We start from the raw sequence: 20741 nt of genomic DNA on the forward strand, positions 1-20741 counted from the left end.
CTGAAATATGGATTAAAATTCAGACACAATGTATAACAAAACGAGTGTTTGAATCACTAAGGAAAACTTACCTGACATAGCTTTTTAAAAATCAGTGTGTTGAGACAGATGGAACAATAGAAAAATGAACACAGCTGAAATCTGTTTAATGCTGCATCCCAAACCCAGGTAATAGCATCCACAATCATCTACTTTCCTATGGAACAAATATCTTTCTAAAGGTTCGCTTCTGATAAGTTATGATGAGCTCTATACAAATCTTAGCCAACTCATGGTTCGTTGAGGCTGGTATCTGCATCCCACTGCTTACTATGTTCCCTACTCCTAGGACAGTGAGACATCTACAAGTTATAGTTCCTCTTTAAAGCAGCCCACAGCTCCCCAGATTGGTCTTAATCACTGCTGTTACATTTTGCCTCTGAATAACAAACATGGAGGGCCTCCCACACTTAGTGGGCAGCCAGGTAGTGACTCACTGAACAAGCCCATCAAGGAAGGCTCAACAAACAAAAAATGGTCTCTTATTATGTTCACACTTTTTCTTTATTATTTAGGGGTCCTTTATGTGCCACCTTTCCATTTGTCCAGTGCTCAAGGTGGCCCTCCAAAATTTGTAAAATACAAACCCAATTTTGGAAATAAACATCAAAGCCTCATGAAGAAAACTTTGAATATGGTATTTAAATTCAGTATAAGAATTTTACTTAAAAATGCCTTTAGAAATTAAGCCAAAATTAACTGGTATCAGAAATAAGGTTGCCAGTTCCGAGTTGGGAAGTACCTAGAGATTTTGGGGGTGGAGCCTGAGGAGGATGGTGCTTGGGGAGGGACTTCAGTGGAATATAAGGCCACAACGGCTACCTTCCAAAGCAACCATTTTCTTCAGGTAACTGATCTCTCTCACCTGGAGATCAGTTGTAATCCCAGCTCTCCAACCACCACCTGGATGTTGGCAACCCTAAGACAAGCAATAGGAGGCAAGCATAGTTCCAAAGGCAAGGAGTTCCAAATATTAGGGCCAGTGGCTGAGAAGGTCCTTGTACAGGTCTCCACCAAATGTTTGTGGGTTCCTACAGTAGAGTCTCCTCAGACAATATCCACTGTATCAACAAGAAAGGCCACAACCCCTGACACCAAGCGAGCCAGAACTGCGTTTCTTTGCGTTCCTGCTCAAAAAAAGTCCTGCTGATAGTAGTACTAGTGCTGCTGTTACAACTACTAGTAGTAGTGTGGCCATTGTCCTTGTTGCTTTACAAAACAATTTATGCAAAATGAAAGGTCGCTTTGCCTTGAGGGACTTACAGTCAAAATTTACCATGTGTGGTGATACACTCTTCTCACCTTTGACTTCTGTTGTTCTTTTCTGTGGCAAACAGTCATAATTTGTGCCCTTTACCTATTGTACAAAAGGACCATTCACAATTATAACAACTGTATATTTGCATTTAAGAGAATAAGAACATAAAAATATTCATCTAGGCCCTGTTCACACAGCATGTTGAGTCCATATTTAACTGACCCGGTTCTGTTCCGAATATCTTTGTTCCAGATATTATCCATCAGATGCCATACTGCAATTCGAATCACTCTGTGATGAAACCATCTTCTCCCGTCCACATGATGGCACCATGCAGTTCTTTTGTTTGTTTCCTCCACCATTAGGTGCATAAGAGCATTATGCGCATGCGCACATTATGCGCATATGTGTGCATGCGCATAGGTAAAACATTATGTGGTTATGCTCATATCACTAAGTAGTAAAAAAAAAAAATGGCGACAGCCTGGGACAGCCTTCAGACATCCAGAAGTTGGTTAATATCGCAGCAGAACTATCCGGATGAAGAAAACTACTAGGTGAATCCGGACAACTCAAAAAACACCACAATGGAGCAGGTAACAAAATTATCCAGTTTGGAGAAGGATTGGAGGCGGTCGACAACGATTGACTACCGGGAGGCAGATGTTGCTGTCTGATCAGCCGCTTTTAATCCAGGAGGAAACAGCAGCCACAGCTGATTAAACTGTACATCTGAACAGGCCCCTAGTCTAACATCCTGCTTCTTACAATTGCCAGCCAGATGCTGTTAGGAGGTTCACAGAGCATGAAGCTAACAACCTTCTCCTGTTGCTTCTCCACAGTATTGGGTTATATTGAATTTCAACATGGAGGTTCAATCTAGCTTTAGAACTAAATAAATTCTTGAAGTAAGGAGGGCTGGATAATTTTAATGTTTCATACACTGATATTAAAACTTTTTCCTGTTTTCTTTCCCCTTCCCCTTTCTGTTTTCATAGCCTGGCTAAAAAGGAAAAAAGAAAAAGAAAGAATTGTCACTGCTGATGATTCAAAGCAGCAGGCCACTCATCTTGTTGAACACACTTTGTTCCTTGGAGAATAACAACTTACCTTCCCATAGCCATGGCCTGCCTTGGTGCAATCTGAAAAACATATCATCCTGAAGGTGGAGAACATTAGGAAGGGCTATGAGTCACCGTTGATCTGTCAACTGAAGAAGTGTAATAGAGCATAGTTCCGCTAACAGTTGGAAGATGATGGAACCAGAATAAAATGATCACTTTAGGGAACACCAAATGGATTCTGGCTATAGAAGCAGATGCGGCAGAAGAGGCACCAATTCCAGAAAATGCCCTCTGTGAGGCAATTTGATCGGCTTTGTGCTTTCCGGTCATTTGTACAGAGAGCTGTTTGCAAGGAAGGAAAATACTTCCCTCTGCTGTGAAGAAGCAGAATCACATGAAGAGATGAGATCTTAGTATCCCTTAAACATTAATGTAATATAATAATAGATGTGTTGTATTCTGATTCTGTTGTTTATTTATTTATTATTTATTTATGTATTTGATTTATATCCCGCCCTCCCCACTGAGGCGGGCTCAGGGCAGCTTACAACATAAAATCCAGAACAATAAGATTAATAAATATTAAAATACATTCAATAAATTACAATAGTTAAAACAATAAAACAAGAAAGAAATTGTGTATTTATTCTGGTTTATTCTTAACTTTGTGTGTTCATTATTATTAGAACATCATTTTATAATTTGGCCTTCTAGTATTTCTGTAATTCCCCCCCCCCTTTTTTTTTTTTTTTGTTTCACAGAGGCCTCTCTTCTCTGATTTTTTCTTCATATAAGTCCTTGGCTTTACATTATTAATTCTGATTTTGTTGATAGTGAGCTGAGGTTGCTGCTTGATGAAAAGACTCACTGATGTTCCAGGAAACACAAGGTGACTTCTTTTGTGTCAGTGTAGTGAGAACAGAACTAAGCAGAAAAGGAACCAGCATGTAATTCTGCTACTTTCACTGAAAGGAATAGGGAAGACCTGGAAGAGACTTTTTGGAGCCTTTGAACTTCCACATCCAAAAAAGACTGATCAAGACAAAACCATGCAAATCCTGAAAAACAATAGTTTAAGCCAAACTCTTCTAAATCCAGCTTTGTGGTCAATATATCATTAATATAGAGCACATTTTGTGAACATTGGGTAAACCTTCAATCTTGTGATGGAAGGAGGATTTTCCTCTGTTCCCAGTAAAACTTGAAATTACTCAGTATAGGAGGAAACAGATCTTCCTCCTGATGTTCACAGCAACTTTTTTGAGATACTTGGATGCTGTAATTTTTGCATTGGACAGTAATAATACATATTCATTTTGTTCTGATTGTTTCCAGTTGCTGCAGAGTGCAAACTTGCAGTTCATATGAGGAAACCACAGCCCCACTCTCAAAGTAGTAAAGTGGTTGTCATAAATAACATGAAGACCAAGCATTTGCCTTTGTTCCTGAAAGTAGAATGAAAAGCATCAGCAGGCTACCATTACATGCTACCAGTGTCAGCAAACAGTCATTAACAGTGCTGCCAAGGCAGAGGGGCAAGTCAGAGGGGCGCAACAGCTGAACCACTGGTAAAGGAAACCCTCTCAGTCTGGGAGCTTGACTGCAGCAGCAGCACCCCCCCCCCACCCCACAACTACACCATAGTGCCCAAAGCACATTATGGAGTGAAGATGGTGAGGCCATGACAAAACAGAAAGGAATCAACTAGCAATGGGATAGCTCCCCAGTAACACCTGCCTGGAACGGTTCTGCCTGGACAGGTTGGCCATCAAAACTCTCAGCAAGGAGCTTCATCCAGCACTGCATGGCCACATGTCCACACACAGGGTCATCCCCCTTCTGCAGAAGGCACAGCTCATCCTCAGTTTTCTTGCCATAGGCTCATTCCAGGTGGTTGTGGCTAAGGTGCTGGATGTGTCCCAGCCCACAGTGAGCTGCTGTTTCCAAAGCTTCCTGGAAGCCATATGAAGCTGCCTTATACTGAATCAGACCCTCAGTCCATCAAAGTCAGTATTGTCTACTCAGACTGGCAGTGGCTCTCCAGGGTCTCAAGCTGAGGTTTTTCACACCTATTTGCTTGGACCCCTTTTAGTTGGAGATGCCAAGGATTGAACCTGGGACCTTCTGCTTACCAAGCAAATGCTCTGCCACTGAGCCACCATCCCTCCCCTGGAGCATGTGCACTTCCCCATGGACGAGGCTGGCCTGGCTGCCATCTGTGAAGGTCTGCCACTCTTGTAGACTTCCTGAATGTCATGAGTGCTATGGATCTTTTATATTGCTTTTATCACCTCCCAGGAGAAGCCACAGGTCTACTACAACTACTTCCATAAACATGCAGACCAGCTGCGACCATCAGACCATCTTCATGGATTTCATGGCCAAGTTCCCAGGCAACGTGTACAACATTTACCGCATCCCATCTCAACTACTTGCTGGCTGCCTAGATGGAGCAGATAGACTGGCATCTGCTGAGGTGCAGGGAATGGCAAGGGATATGGTTGCCAAACCTCTGGTGCAGGTGGGGGTCTTCTGGAGTTGGAACAAACATGACATACCTTTGTCAGCTGGAAGTGAAGTGGGCATGTCAGTGACATCAAGGGGCAATGCTGTGGTTTTGGGGCAAAACTCTATAGTTAGAAGGCAATTCTACCTTAGAAGTTTTGCCTACAAAACTTATGCCCTACAAAACTTTGCCCTTATGTCCCTATGTCACTTCCAGGTGACATAGGCACATCACAGTTATTTCCAGCTTCTTCCCTCCCCACCCCAGGTAAATTTACTTCCATCCCCTGCCCACTGGTTCAACAGACCTGGCAACCCTACTAGGGGGCTAACAGTTTGCATCCTCACCATAGGTAACCAGGATTACCCCTTGATCCTGCTCTTGTACCTTCTCACACCATACACCAAGGACAAGTCAGAGGACAATCCCTCCCAGCAATTAACACGGAACAATGGTCACATTCAACAGCCAGTTTCCTTATCACTACCCTTCCAGGAAGCCCCACCAAACAATGGGCACATCCACAAACCAATTGCCCTTTCATCACACCCCCTCCAGCCTAGAAATAGCAGCTCTCCAGCAGCCCTGGCCCCACTCAATGCACAGCAGCCAAGAAGGTCTGAGCGCCTGCTCCGGCTGCAACGCCACTGAGGATGTTCTCCGCAGCTGAGAATGAAACGTCTGGAAGGAAAACTTTCTCCAGTAGAACACGGCACTTGATCCCGAAAGATTCCACAAACCCTATTGATAGAGCATCTGATGCCCAAAATAAGAACTGTATAATAGTAATAGCATACATTACTCTTTATGCTGATATTCTTTAAATTCCATAATTAATTATGGCACCTTACATAGCTTGCTGTTAATCTACTTGCTATGTTCCTATCTTTTATTTTCTTTTTTTATACACAATGCAGATGTGTATAAAAATACAGATGTTATGCAGATGTTATGTTCTTATCCAACTCGGTTTACAGCTTGTTTATACATACTTCTTACTTAGCTATAGTCAATATTACTTATTGCACTGCAGTGTTATTTACATCCTTGTTCCTTTGCATTCTTGTTTGTTTTTTGTATTGGAAAACTCCAATAAAATGTTGATTACCAGAATAAGAACTGCAGGAATGTCCTACTAGGCCATGTAGATTGAATGGGAATTAAGAACTGATATTAAATAAGAGATGGTGACAGTGAGGTTATACCACACAACCTTTGTGTTACACAATAGCAATGTAGCAGCCTACTTAGCATCTGCGGAGACACTTATCTATGATCTCAGAGAAAAGAAAAGCACAATATGGTTCTTGCTGCTGTGGGTTGTTTTGTTGTCGGTAGCTCCATACCAGAATACCTTGAATACATTATTTTCAGGAGGCTTGGCACAATTAGATGTGGTAGAAAACAATGCACTTCTTAGCTAATTATTTTACATAGTTGCAACACTGGTATTTGACAAACAACAGAACAATTAGAAATGCCCAGCATTTTGTAGTGTTCTTGATTCTCTGCATTTGTTCTACAGAGTCATTTTCTGGTAAGTGATGTTGAAAGCTAATCTCTTGTCCCTCCCTCCCTTCTTTCAGTGGTCTCCCCATAAGATTTTTAAAATGTTTACCAAGGTTCTTTTTCAACATGGCTAGCAACTGGAAAGCATCAGCAAGCACTCCCTTTTAACTACACTGCAGCAACCAACCTGCCTGTCTTTCTAAAAGCCGGCACAGATAGAACAGCAGGATGCTCAAGGAAGGGACCATAGATCTGCAGTAGACAACCAGATGATCTGTTTGTATACACAAGGTCCCAGCTTCAATCCCTGACATTTTCAGTAAAAGCAATCCCAACTACAGAAGGAACTTTGGTTGAGCCCAAAGAGAGCTGCTGCTGATCAAAATACACAGTTCTAGGCTAAATGGACCTATTGAAGAAATGTCTGATATTCAGACACTTCAGAAGTGCTTTTCAACAGCAGACTCAGTTCCAACAATGGCTTTGGCCCTTAGTAAAGGCAGGAACAATTCAGAAAGCCAAAGAGACTCTCCGCTCTCTTTCAAGTTATATTTTACACTAAATCCAACCTATGGTTACAACATGATTGTCCATCTGTATCTCAGTACAACCACTGTTCTAGATAACTTCCTGCCCTTGGGTTAGCAACATTATGTGGATGATATTAATGCATTAATACATAGGATTGCCAACCTCCTGGTAGGGCCTGGAGATCTCCCGGAATTATGTGTGATCTCCAGATAAGGTTGCCAACCCCCGGTTTGGAGGTCCTCCTCCCACTTCAGGGTCATCAGAAAGCGGGTGGTGGTGGTGGTGGTGGTGGAAATATCTGCTGGGCACTCCATTATTCCCTATGAAGACCAATTCCTATAGAGCATAATGGGAAATTGATCCACGGTTATCTGGGGCTCGGCGGGGGGGTGCTATTTTTTGAGGTAGAGGCACCTAATTTTCAGCATAGCATCTAATGCCTCTCCTCAAAACACTTTCCCAGTTTCAAAAGGATTGCACCAGGCGTTCCAATTCTATGAGCTGCAAAAGAAGGTGCCCATATCCTTTATTTCCAATGGAGGGAAGACATTTAAAAGTTGTGTGGTCCTTTTTAAATGTGCTGGCCAGAATTCCCTTTGTTCAACTATGATTGTCACAACCTTGCTCCTGGCTCCACCCTCAGTGTCTCCTGGCTCCACCTTCAAAGTCCCCAGATATTTCTTGAATTGGACTTGGCAATCCTATCTCCAAATGACAGCTCAGTTCCTCTTAAGAATATGCCTGCTTTGGAGGGTGGACTGAGATCCCTCCCATCACCAAATCCCATCCTCCCCAGGATCCACCCACAAAATCTCCAGGATTTTCCCAACCCAAGGCCAGCAACGGAGAGGAGGCAGCATGGAGCTCACACTGATGGCAATCAAGATGAGGGAATCCAGTGGAATTTACCCACAGAGCACAAGATTAGTAGCTGAAGGTTCAGTGTCAATGTCAGACCTGTCTGGTATGGTTTAAGAAGTCCAGAGATAAGGAGGAGCCTCCAGCCCCACATACTTTAAGTGGAGGCACTAAAACTAGGCTTGCCAACCTCCAGGTAGTGCCTGGAGATCTCCCAAAGTTATTTATTTATTATTTCATTTTATATTCTGCCCTCCCCATAAGTGGGCTCAGTGTGGATTACAAAGTAGATTCTAAAACATAATACAACATAGCAGAATAATTAAAACAGTTTAAAACAGCAGAGATTAAAACAGATCATGCTATTTATCTATATTCATAATTTTTAAAGTGGCACCATTTGGTCCCTAATATCTTCTTAATCCAGGCTGTGAATTGCATCGGATCTCCAGTCTATCGGATCTCCAGTCTAGTTTGCCTAGAGAAAATAACTCTTTTGGAAGGTGCACTTAGTTTCTAGGGATTGCCCAATCTAGAGTTGGCAACCCTAGCCAAAACCAATTTTGGGCAGGTTCAGATCTATGCCTCCTTCCATGCAAATCCTTTAAGGCCTGCTGCTAAATTTACAGCCAAACCACTCAGGATTAATTTGTGACACAGAATAGGCAATGTCTGGTGTATAAGAGAAGAAACTCCTGTAGGGGGCAGCATGTGCAAAGTTAGCAGATAGGAAGATGAGTCTTTACCTTCCTTCCTCTGCTAAGTGGATTTCTACTGCCGTTCTCAGGCTACTTCCGACTTCTTCTCCAAACTCTCTCCTCACTCTGGTCCTGTGGCTAGCCAGCTATGTTTAGCTCTTTCTGCCTCTGCAGTATGTTAGTTCCTACTTTGAACCTTAAACAGTTTGTGTGACTGACACTGAGTACCCACTCTATCAAGTCTAGAATCACAGGGTTAGATCCTATGACTCCCTTCCACTAAGCTGGATCCTATGACTTCCTTTTACTAAGTCTTCATTCATTCAAGTAGGGCTGCCAACTCTAGGTTAGGAAATACCTGGAGATTTGGGGAGGTGGAGCCTGAGGGTGGAGGGGTTTAGGGAGGGGTGGAACTTCAGTGGGGTATAATACCATAGCATTAGGGTTGCCAGATCCTACCTCTCTGCTGACGGAGGGTGGGGGGGATTCCTGGAGCCACTCCAAGAGTCTTCTGCACATTTGTGAAGCACACGTGGCACAATGACATCTCTTGGAAGCAGGCTTTGGATTCAGCGGGAGCTCACAGGACCGCAGCTCCTGAACCTTTCTGAGAGTTCCACCTCCTCCTTCCCACCTTGTCCATTGAATAGTAGGTGCAGCCGCATAACTCCCTGGATGAGCTCCACCACCTATTTTTCTACAAAATGACCCCTGCTTGGAAGTGGTGACATCACATTGCTGATGGCACATGATGCTCTTGGTTTTGGGCAAAACCTCTATGGCTACAAAACCATCGAGTTTGCCCCAAAACCAGAGTGTCATCACATGATATTGGCATTGCGAAGTCATCACTTCCAAGTGATGTCATCACATTAGGGGCATTGCACAATGATGCCCCTGTTTGGGGGTGGGGTTCCCCCTTTGGCCTGCTGGCTGGTGGTGGAGCCCTAAAGACTGGGGGATTCCCTGGCTGGACTGGGGGTCTGGCAACCCTACATAGCATCCACCCTCCATAGCAGCCATTTTCTCAAGGGGAATTGATCTCTGTTGTCCGGAGATTATCTCTAATTCTTGGAGATCCTCAGACCTCACCTGGAGGCTGGCAACCCTATAATGATTTCCTCCAATAGAAAACAGTTTTCAGTGATGGGAAAAGCCTTTTTCTAATGAAGACAAGTCATGAAAGAAGCAAGATTTCATGACAGAAGCAAGATTCGGTCTGGAGATGTTCTGATTCTTAGCTACATCTGTAAGTGCACCAGCTCTCAGTGAGACCTGTGCCTTGTGCAAAAGCTCTTGGGTTAGGCGCAGTTAAAGAAATAAGGAATCCTTTCTCTTTGGTAATACAAAAATCTGCTGTGCTTTGAGACTAATAACTCATTTACTGAAATTTGGTCTGTCGGTAATAGGCATGAGTTGCATCTGGTCACCCGCACTCAACAAGGTGGATCATTCTGATCTAGTTTCTTCCTTTTTTTCTGTTGAGCTGCTTCCAGCCTAGCCAAAGTCCTGCATCTGTAAAAATGGGATCGGGCCAGGCCTTATTTAGGGCAGGAGCTCACAGGAGCAGAGCTCTGGGACCTCTAAATTTTATTGTGCTTTTTCTTTCTCCCCGCCCCCTCAAAAAAAGAAACCTTGCTTCTGGGCTCCATTGTTCAAACCCCCTGTGAGAATTTTACTGAACTTTAAGATTTGACAAACTTTTTAATATCTTTCCCCACAAAAATGGGGAAATAACCAAAACATATAAAGCAGACAGATGGAAATCCTCATCATGCCACTTTGGCCACATAAGAGAAGTAATCTAAAAAGTATGATGGGGGTAAGTTTTATTATGACAATTATAATTCAAGAAGCATTTTAAGGTAGATGCTGACTTGATATAATTTAATACACCTTCCAGTGATGTCAGGGGTGTGGCATATGCAAATGAGTTGTGCTAATGAGCTCTGGCACCTCTTTTTCTATGAAATGACCCCTGGATCTGGCTGACAATCAAAATCCTCCAAGATGAACTGATAAGACTCTTAGAGCCAAATATTGTATAGGTGAAACTCTGCCGGAGACAAAGGGGATCACATTGAGATGTGACTTAGGGTAATTCCTGATCCCATTACGACTTCCTAGCAAGACTGTGTTGCTGACGTACGTATTTCTAATTATTACTAATACCTTATTATAAGGTCACTTTCTTAATTGGAAAGAGCTTGTTTTTAAGCAGTAACTGGGTGCTGTAAAGATACATCCATCAAGTAAATAGAAGATTTCCAAGCCAAATCAAAAGTTTGAATCAAAAGTTGCAGAGAAATACCTAATTTTTGTAGGGCAGGGTTTCATGAAGCTGTAACTTCATGTCCTCAATAAACAGTATCAGGCAGCAGACATGCTTCTATGAGAAGTACAGGACATTATCTGAAACAGATGCCATGCAATAGAATTTAGTACATTTCTATTAACTCCATTCATGTACCTTATCTGAACACATTTCATAAATCTAGAGGAGTAGCTGTGACAGTCTATTGAAGCAAAATGAAACAGGAGTGTAGTAGAACCTAGAAGACTAACAAAATGTGTTCCAGTTCGGCACAGGCATTTATGAGTCAGAGTTCACTTCCTCAGATGCATGGATGTATAGGAGCTCTATCTTTCTTTTTTAGGCTTTAAAATACCTTTGGACTTCAGCAGAACATATTTTCAATTTGAATGGCAAATTTTAATTCTAAAATGCATATGCCCAAAGTGTTTGAATTTTAATATTTTACAAATATGTATTTCAGCTTTAGCTGCTTACTGTTTGGTAGAGAAAGGAAAACTGAGGGGAAAGGGGGGGTGTTCTGGGCAATGGAGGGGGAAGTCCTGTCATAAGTGTTGTCAAGGGTGGGGGTGGCAGCAGCACTGTGCTGTAATGCATGGATGCCATCCCTATCCATTCCTCTACCATTTGCTGCTGCCACCATGGTGAGGGCATGTTTTCCTGCTCCTGTCTGGAACAAGTATTTCTGCCTGCAAGAGGCAGACATACAGCTAGTCATGCCTTCCTCACCAATGAAATATTGACCAGTTTACTTGATTATAAGAGTAAGACTAATCTATAGATGATATGTCAGCTATTTTAAGTATACTTGGAAAATGGCACATGCACAGCACCAACAAAGCATCAGAATTGCACAATCAAATATTAATTTTTGACTGTCCAGAACCGGAATGGATGAATATCATTATTATATTTGACAGTAATGTTTAGAGATCTTTGAATCTTTCCACTCTTCTGGCATTTGGCTTTGTGTCCATGGAGGTTAGATGATAGAGTGAGCAATCCTAATTTGCAGCAGTGGGAAAGAGCAAGAGTCCAGAAGCACCTTAAAGGCTAACAGACTTTGAGCTTTTGTGAGCTCATACGCTACCATAGATTTTGTTAGTCTTTAAGGTGCTACTGGACTCTTGCTCATTCCTACTGCACGCCTACCCATTTCCATCTTAATCCTAATCTGGTCTACTTCAGGTCTATACAATGGGGCCTTCTCCCAGGAAAGTGATTTTAAGATTTCAGTAGGAGTGACTCAGCAGGTATGTAACTGGCAGGGACATGTCAGCAAAGTTACACTGATCTTGCCACCAAAGAAGATCTTGCTAATAGAATTGCTAATTGCCCACTTTACCAAGATGCTTGCTTTCCCCAGTCTCCTGGTAAAAACAGGGATGCTGTCTCCTGTATGCTTAAAGTGTTGTAAGTGGATCCCTTGGGGAGGAGTACAAGCCTTGAAAATTTCATATCCTGCTGGATGAGGGGAGACATTTACAAGAAAAAACAAACTTCTCATTGGAACCAGTGAAAGTGAAAAATGAATTTAATAACTAAAACAAATCACTTTCATACTGCATATTGCAAGGCTGAATCAAGTTTTGTCTTTTCTTTTCTTTTGTAAAGAACTGCAAGCAAACAAAAAAACCATGCTACGCACACACCTCATAAACCTATGAGAAGATCTGCAGTCAGTCACTGAAAAGTCAGTAAGTGCAATCCTAAGGGGGGTACAATCAGCACAGGGAGCCAACCCCCATGTCAATGTAACTTGAAGTTACACTGACGTAAGGGGCATTTATACTCTTAACCAGTATACCAAACTGGCTCTCAAGTGTGCACCCATGCTGGCCCTGCCCCTCCTTGGCACCCCAGGATAGCCCCCACCCTACAAACAATTACAAAAGGTCACCCCACAACTCCAGAGGTAGGGCATGTTGCAAAAAAAATGCTGTCTGTCAACTCCCTGCCGTGCAGACATGCACCTTGGTAGCAGGAAAAACGCAAATAAGGCATCAAGCACCTCTGGGCAAGCACTTGAAGGGAAATCCACTACAGGGAGAGCAAAGTCCACATTCTGTAATTGACTTCTTCCAGACTTCAGCCCACACAGGTATTCCAGCTTGTTTGCCATGATCCCAAGGGGCAGCCACACATGAACCAGTAAGCAAGGCACCCCTTTCTCAACCTCATTCCTCCCCTTAGCCAACAACAGTGACACAGCCACACTGGACTCAGCATCTTCCACTCCTGAACCCAGCAGCTAGGAGGGTGAGTAGTGATCCCCTAGATGTACATGGACCCCACACACCAGGTGGATAGGTGCAGCGGGGGCTGTTGATTCTGTTCTGCTGGGCTTCTATTGCCCTTGCTTTTTGCTGATTTTTTCTTCCATTGAAAACAATTAGGGTTGCCAATCCTCAGGTGGGAGCAGGGGATCCCCTGGTTTGGAAGCCCTCTCCCCGCTTCAGGGTCATCAGAAAGCGGGGTGGGGGGGATGGCTGCTAGGCACTCCATTATTCCTTATGGAGACCAATTCCCATAGGGTATAATGGAGAATTGATCTGTGTGTATCTGGGGCTCTGGGGAGGCTTTTTTTTACGTAGGGGCACCAAATTTGCAGCATAACATTCAGTGTCTCTCCTCAGAATACCCTCCAAGTTTCAAAAATATTGGACCAGGGGGTCCAGTTCTATGAACCCCAAAAGAAGGTGCCCCTATCCTTCATTATTTCCAAGGAAGGGAAGGCATTTAAAAGGTGTGTGATTCCTTTAAATGTGATGGCCAGAGTTCAGTTACGCTTGTCTCAATCTTGCTCCTGGCACCACCCCCAATGTCTCCTGGCTCCACCCCCAAAGTCTCCTGGCTCCACACCCAAAGTCCCCAGATATTTCTTGAATTGGACTTGGCAAGTCTAGAAACATTTGAGGATAGGGGGGTACCTTCTTTGGGGGGCTGTAACTTGGACTTCATAAATTTAATCCTCACCAAACTAGGATGGCAGGTAGAGGAGAGTTGGCCAGAGATCCCTCATGTTTTTGGTGTCTCTATCATACCAGAAGGGCATTCTACCAACCCAGTTTGTTTAGCTCTTAAAAGTTCACTATGGTTTGTGGCTCATGAACCAGACACTCCACAATTAATGAACCAAAATGAACTACGTTTTCCAGTTTGTGTCCTACTTCCAGTTTGTGTTTTCCAGTTTGTGACTTCCAGAAAGCTTTTGATAAAGTTCTTCATCAAAGGCTCCTTAGTAAGCTCGAGAGTCATGGAATAAAAGGACAGGTCCTCTTGTGGATCAAAAACTAGCTAAATAATAGGAAGCAGAGAGTGAGTTTAAATGGGCAGTCTTCGCAGTGGAGGATGGTAAGTAGTGGGGTGCCACAGGGCTTAGTACTGGGTCCCATGCTCTTTACCTTGTTCATAAATGATTTGGAGTTGGGAGTAAGCAGTGAAGTGGCCAAGTTTGCAGATGACACTAAATTGTTCAGGGTGGTGAGAACCAGAGAGGATTGTGAGGCACTCCAAAGGGATCTGTTGAGGCTGGGTGAGTGGGCGTCAACGTGACAGATGATGTTCAATGTGGCCAAGTGCAAAGTAATGCACATTGGGGCCAAGAATCCCAGCTACAAATACAAGTTGATGGGTTGTGAACTGGCAGAGACTGACCAAGAGAGAGATCTTGGGGTTGTGGTAGATAACTCACTGAAAATGTCAAGACAGTGTGCGATTGCAATAAAAAAGGCCAACGCCATGCTGGGAATTATTAGGAAGGGAACTGAAAACAAATCAGCCAGTATCATAATGCCCCTGTATAAATCGATGGTGCGGTCTCATTTGGAATATTGTGTACAATTCTGGTCACCGCACCTCAAAAAGGATATTATAGCACTGGAAAAAGTCCAGAAAAGGGCAACTAGAATGATTAAAGGTTTGGAACACTTTCCCTATGAAGAAAGGTTAAAACGCTTGGGGCTCTTTAGCTTGGAGTCGATTGCGAGGTGACATGATAGAGGTTTTACAAGATTATGCATGGGATGGAGAGGGTAGAGAGAGCAGTTCTTTCTCACAATACAAGAACTCGTGGGCATTCAATGAAATTGCTGATCAGTAAGGTTAAAACAGATAAAAGGAAGTACTTCTTCACCCAGGAGGTGGTGGTGGCTTCAAGAGTGGATTGGATAAAAATATGGAGCAGAGGTCCATCAGTGGCTATTAGCCACTGATGGACCTCTGTATTGGCCACTGTGTGATACAGAATGTTGGACTGGATGGGCCACTGGCCTGATTCAACATGGCTTCCCTTATGTTCTTATGTTACCCTAGTGATCAGGATGGGCCAAGGATGCAGCAGCAGCCAGAGAAGCCGTGGACTGATTCCCATCCCCGTGACGGTGTGGAACTCTGCCATTGTCATGCCTCCATCTCCACAGCCAGGGTGCTCCTATGACATCCGCAGAACTACACATCAAGGACCCCAGGAGCTAGATGGAGATGGAGCAGAGTGGCAAGGAGGAGGATGAAGGTGGCCAGGCTCCAGGAACAGCAGTTGAGGGAGGTGAGGCACTTCCAGGTGGGACAGGCTGCAATGGCACTGGCACCCACCTGGAAGTTCCTGTGGACTGACTGCTGTGTTCTCCCCCTGTGCCTAGGTCCCTGTTCCTTGACATTAAGTTCTGATGTCATGGACCACCTATGCAGCCTGACCCCAAGAAGGCGTGTGGTAATGCAGAAACCCCTCCCTCCATGCAGAAATTGCAGCTGCTCCCAGCAGACCTTTAAAAGCACCCACATACCCCAGCAGCAGTCCTTCACAATGCCTACCACACAGGCTCCACAGAGAGAAGGAGTGAGAGAGAGAGAGAGAGAGAGAGAGAGAGATGAAGAAGGAAGGGGGTTGAAAAGGAAATAAAGAAATGGGGGGGAAGAAAGAAAAATAAACGGAAATAAATAAATGGGGGGAAGAAAGAGAAATAAAGGGAAATGAAATGGGAGGAAGAAAGGAGAATAAAGGTAAGCAAAGGGGGGAAGAAATTGAAAGATAGGGAAATAAAAAAATGAGGGATGAAATGGAAAGAAAGGGAAATAAAGAAATGGGAAGCAGAATAAAGAGAAATGAAGAAAGGGAAAGAAAGGGAAATAAAGCAATGAGGGGGAAACTTAACTGTGACAGTAACTTTTCCAAGCCCCGCAGCAATCCTGGCCGGCCAGCCAGGCCCCAGGGAGGCTGCTGCGCAGTGCAGCTGCGTCCTGTGATCCCTGCTGGGCCCCAGGAAGGCTGCTACACAGCGTGGCTGGGCCCCACGATCCTTGCTGGCCAGCCAGGCCCCAGGGAGGTTGCCACGTGGCTCAGCTCGGTCCAGCAGTTTCTGAGGGCCACACCAAGTGATCTCGAGGGCTGTAAACAGCCCTCAGGACAGACATTCCCCACTCCTGATTTAAAAGATGGTTTGATATTTCTGAATATTTCTCTAGTGAGGTCTAAAATCATTCTGGTGGGTAGCTGTGTTGGTCTGAAGCAGCGGAACGTTTGAGTCCAATGGCACTTTTCAGACCAACGAAGTTTAATTTGGTATAAGCTCATTTGTATGCACACTTCACACACACGGAAGCTTATGCCCAGAATTAAACTTTATTGGTCTTAAAAGTGCCACTGGACTCAAACTTTGGTCTAAAATGATGTTACTCTTGCAATTGATTCTGTTACCAGAAGGGGGGGCATGATTTCCATCAAACTGTGTATTACGGAGCACAGACATTCACAAAGATAAACCAAAAGTAGCCCCTGAACATTTTATTTAAAAATATTTATATCCCATCTTTGCATAAACTTCAGGAGTGTGCAATGTGAACCTCCCAGTGTGGAGAGCCTAATCTGGAAAAGAGGGGAAGGTGGGTGTAATCCCCCCCCACATAGCAGTTTTGCACATCGCTATCATCTCCACATGCTGTTTGTAGTGCTCAAAGAAAAAGGGCATGCAAAAGATGGAATACCTGTTTTTGCTTTTTACTTAAAGGGCTGGTAACAGCATAGGGGAGTTGTGCCAGTTTCAATTGGTAAAATCATGCAGGGCAGGGAAAAAAAATTAACCACCTCCTCCCCTGCAAAGCCCTTCCATTTTAAAACCAGTGAGAAGATCTGACCCACAGATCTCCCGGCACTTTGTCCTCTTTTTCTTTTTACCAATTCATTTCTTCTTTAAATGATTATATTTTGAGTGAATGAGGTCTGAAAGGCCAGCAACATCAGTTCTACCTGTTGTTTCACTTTTGCATGAATCTAGCAAAGGACTTTTTGTATTTATTGATTTATGTCATTTATGCCCCACCTCCCCCCCCCCAGTGGAACCTCTGTTGTGAGTTCTCACCAGAAGCACTTCATTTGGTCAGTCTCATTTGCCTGTGTGAGCTCACGTACAGTCAACTGCTAAGGTGCACAATTGCAGAATTTTGGCAATATTGTGTTTTCTTGCCAAACGGAGTTTTTTATCTTTGACTCAGAAGATAAGTAAGGGTTCTCCTGATCATAGTGTTGCTCAGGGCTTTTTTGTAGAAAAAGCCCAGCAGGAACTTATTTGCATATTAGGCCACACCCTGACGCCAAGTCAGTCGGAACTGAGTTCCTGTGCATTCCTGCTCCAAAAAAGCCCTGAAGTTGCTGTTCATTCTAGGGAGGAAGGGGTTAAAGAGCCCTTTGTCTAAGCCTAGAAATCACTGAGCCCCCCCTCCCCCAATCCATTCATCACCTGAAAATCCTGTGCATATGCGCACAGCTATGTTGATTAAGTGAGACACTCCTATGGTAACCATGGTAATTTCCCCCTCCAGCAGGGCCATATCGGCATGTTAAGTAACCACTCATGTGATCATTATCCTTCAAATGTTACTGGAAGAGATTGGGACTGATTTCCCACTCACCCTACACCGCTCTGATGTTCCTCTTTTCAGCACGGCATCCTTCCGATTTCCCACTATCTGCCCCCCGGGGTTTCAGCTTGCATCTGCGTTTTTACGTGGCAAAGAGAAACTGGTTTTTAGCAATTTCTCTTTGCCATGCAAAAATGCCGACACAAGGTGAAGCCCCGGGCAGATAGTGGGAAATCGGAAAGACGCCACGCTGAAAAGAGGAATGTCAGAGCAGCATAGGATATGTGCGAAATCGGTCTGGGTCTCAGCATGGCATTCAGGTAACACTGAGTGCATATCAGGAGGAAAAAGATTGGGACTGCAGACTGTTCTTGGAGACAGCTGAGGAGCTCTGAAGGACTGGATAGCACCCTCAAGTTTCCAGTTGCCTCTGTCCAGGATATGGTGAATTTTCTGGTGTCCTTCTACATTTATATTAGGCCAGAAGAGAATGACGATCCAACATAACTGGCCTAGGTACAAAATAGTTCACTGTAAATGTCAGTGTAGTGCAATGGCTAGAAGATCAGCTAAGGAACTGGAGAACCCAGGTTCAAATCCCTACTCTGCCATGTACGTTCCTTTCGGGGGACCTTTGGCCAATCTCTCTCTTTCAACATAACTTATTTCATAGGGTAGTTTTAGTGAGGATAACATGAAGAGTGAAATGCATTACCCTGAGCAATTTGGAGGGAGGGCAAAATAAAACAATGTACTAAATAAATAAATGAAACATGTCAATCCAAACATACCATGAAACACATCTACTGAAATTAGATGATCATTTAACTCTACCAAAATGTTATTTTTTAAATATTAGTTTGAAGAAATCATGCCCTATCTTCTCCCAGGAAATTTAACACTTTTTATTGCACTTTGCTTTGCTGTAATTTGTAATAGCTATTTGTAATTTGTGTTTGGAACACAAATTAGAATGTCCCTTTGGAACACAATAAATCAAAATCTGCTTTTGCCTTGCTTGCGAAACTCAGAAAGGCAGCTAATATGAAGGAAATTGTCTCCAGTTTTTGGCAAAGAACCCAAACTGGCCCCATCTCAGTGCTATTTTTGATGGTGACAAGCTGTCTGGGGGTGCATGTCAGTTTTCCCCATACCATTTTCTGACTTTCTATTTTGTCAAGAAATTAAGGGAAAGCAAGGAGAGAGGTTGACATAGTAAATATATGTCTGACATGGACTTTAACCAGCCAGATAACTTTGCCTGTATTTACACCAAAAAGGATCATTCTGGTGCTTGTGTGCACAGCAAAAATATATCCAATCTTTGCATCAGGAACTTAGGAAGGCTTTCTCAGTGAGGCTTGTTGCTTGTGCTGTTCCGCTATCTGAAGCTGTCTGAATGCTAGGCAGGCAGAAGTAATGCTTTGCTGAATTGGGTTAGCCATCCAGAAATAGGTTGTCCACCTGTTCTGCAGAGGTGGGGCACAGAGAATTAAAACTTCAATCCCATGGTAAAGAATAAGCAAACATGCACCCAGGTGCAAGAGAAATCATGGCTGATGAAGAACCAGAATATTTAAGTGAGAACAAACTACTCAGTCAGAGTTTGAGATATCTTAAGACATCTTTTGAACTGTAATTTAACCAAGCTTCTGGAGTATCTTGATATGTACAAATATGTCAACACATAAAATGAGAATCCATTATTTAAGAACATAAGAGAAGCCATGTTGGATCAGGCCAATGGCCCATCCAGTCCAACACTCTGTGTCACACAGTGGCCAAAAAAATTATATGTATATATATATATATATATATATATATATATATATATATATATATATATATATATATATATATATATATATATATATACACACACACACACACACACACAGACAGACAGACACACACACAGTGGCTAATAGCCACGGATTGACCTCTGCTCCATATTTTTATCCAAGCCCCTCTTGAAGCTGGCTATGCTTGTAGCTGCCACCACCTCCTGTGGCAGTGAATTCCACATGTTAATCACCCTTTGGGTGAAAAAGTATTTCCTTTTATCCGTTCTAACCTAACTGTTCAGCAATTTCATTGAATGCCCACGAGTTCTTGTATTGTGAGAAAGGGAGAAAAGTACTTCTTTCTCTACTTTCTCCATCCCATGCATAATCTTATAAACCTCTGTCATGTCACCCCGCAGTCGACGTTTCTCCAAGCTAAAGAGCCCCAAGCATTTTAACCTTTCTTCATAGGGAAAGTGTTCCAAACCTTTAATCATTCTAGTTGCCCTTTTCTGCACTTTCCCCAGTGCTATAATATCCTTTTGTGAGGTGTGGTGACCAAAACTGCACACAGTATTCCAAATGAGACCACACCATCGATTTATACAGGGGCATTATGATACTGGCTGATTTGTTTTCAATTCCCTTCCTATTAATTCCCAAAATGGCGTTGGCCTTTTTTATTGCAATCGCACACTGTCTTGACATTTTCAGTGAGTTATCTACCACAACCCCAAGATCTCTCTCTTGGTCAATCTCTGCCAGTTCACAACCCATCAACTTGTATTTGTAGCTGGGATTCTTGGCCCCAATGTGCATTACTTTGCACTTGGCCACATTGAACCGCATCTGCCACGTTGACGCCCACTCACCCAGCCTCAACAGATCCCTTTGGCGTTCCTCACAATCCTCTCTGGTTCTCACCACCCTGAACAATTTAGTGTCATCTGCAAACTTGGCCACTTCACTGCTTACTCCCAACTCCAAATCATTTATGAACAAGTTAAAGAGCATGGGACCCAGTACTGAGCCCTGCGGCACCCCACTGCTTACCGTCTTCCACTGCGAAGACTGCCCATTTATACTCACTCTCTGCTTCCTATTAATTAGCCAGTTTTTGACCCACAAGAGGACCTGTCCTTTTACTCCATGACTCTCGAGCTTACTAAGGAGCCTTTGATGAGGAACTTTATCAAAAGCTTTCTGTGAGTCAAGGTAAACAACATCTATTGGGTCCCCTTTGTCCACATGTTTGTTCACCCCCTCGAAGAACTGTAACAGGTTAGTGAGGCAAGATCTTTCCTTACAGAACCCATGCTGAGTCT

Source organism: Heteronotia binoei, chromosome 1, assembly GCF_032191835.1.
Source record: "Heteronotia binoei isolate CCM8104 ecotype False Entrance Well chromosome 1, APGP_CSIRO_Hbin_v1, whole genome shotgun sequence".
Classification (NCBI taxonomy): domain Eukaryota; kingdom Metazoa; phylum Chordata; class Lepidosauria; order Squamata; family Gekkonidae; genus Heteronotia; species Heteronotia binoei.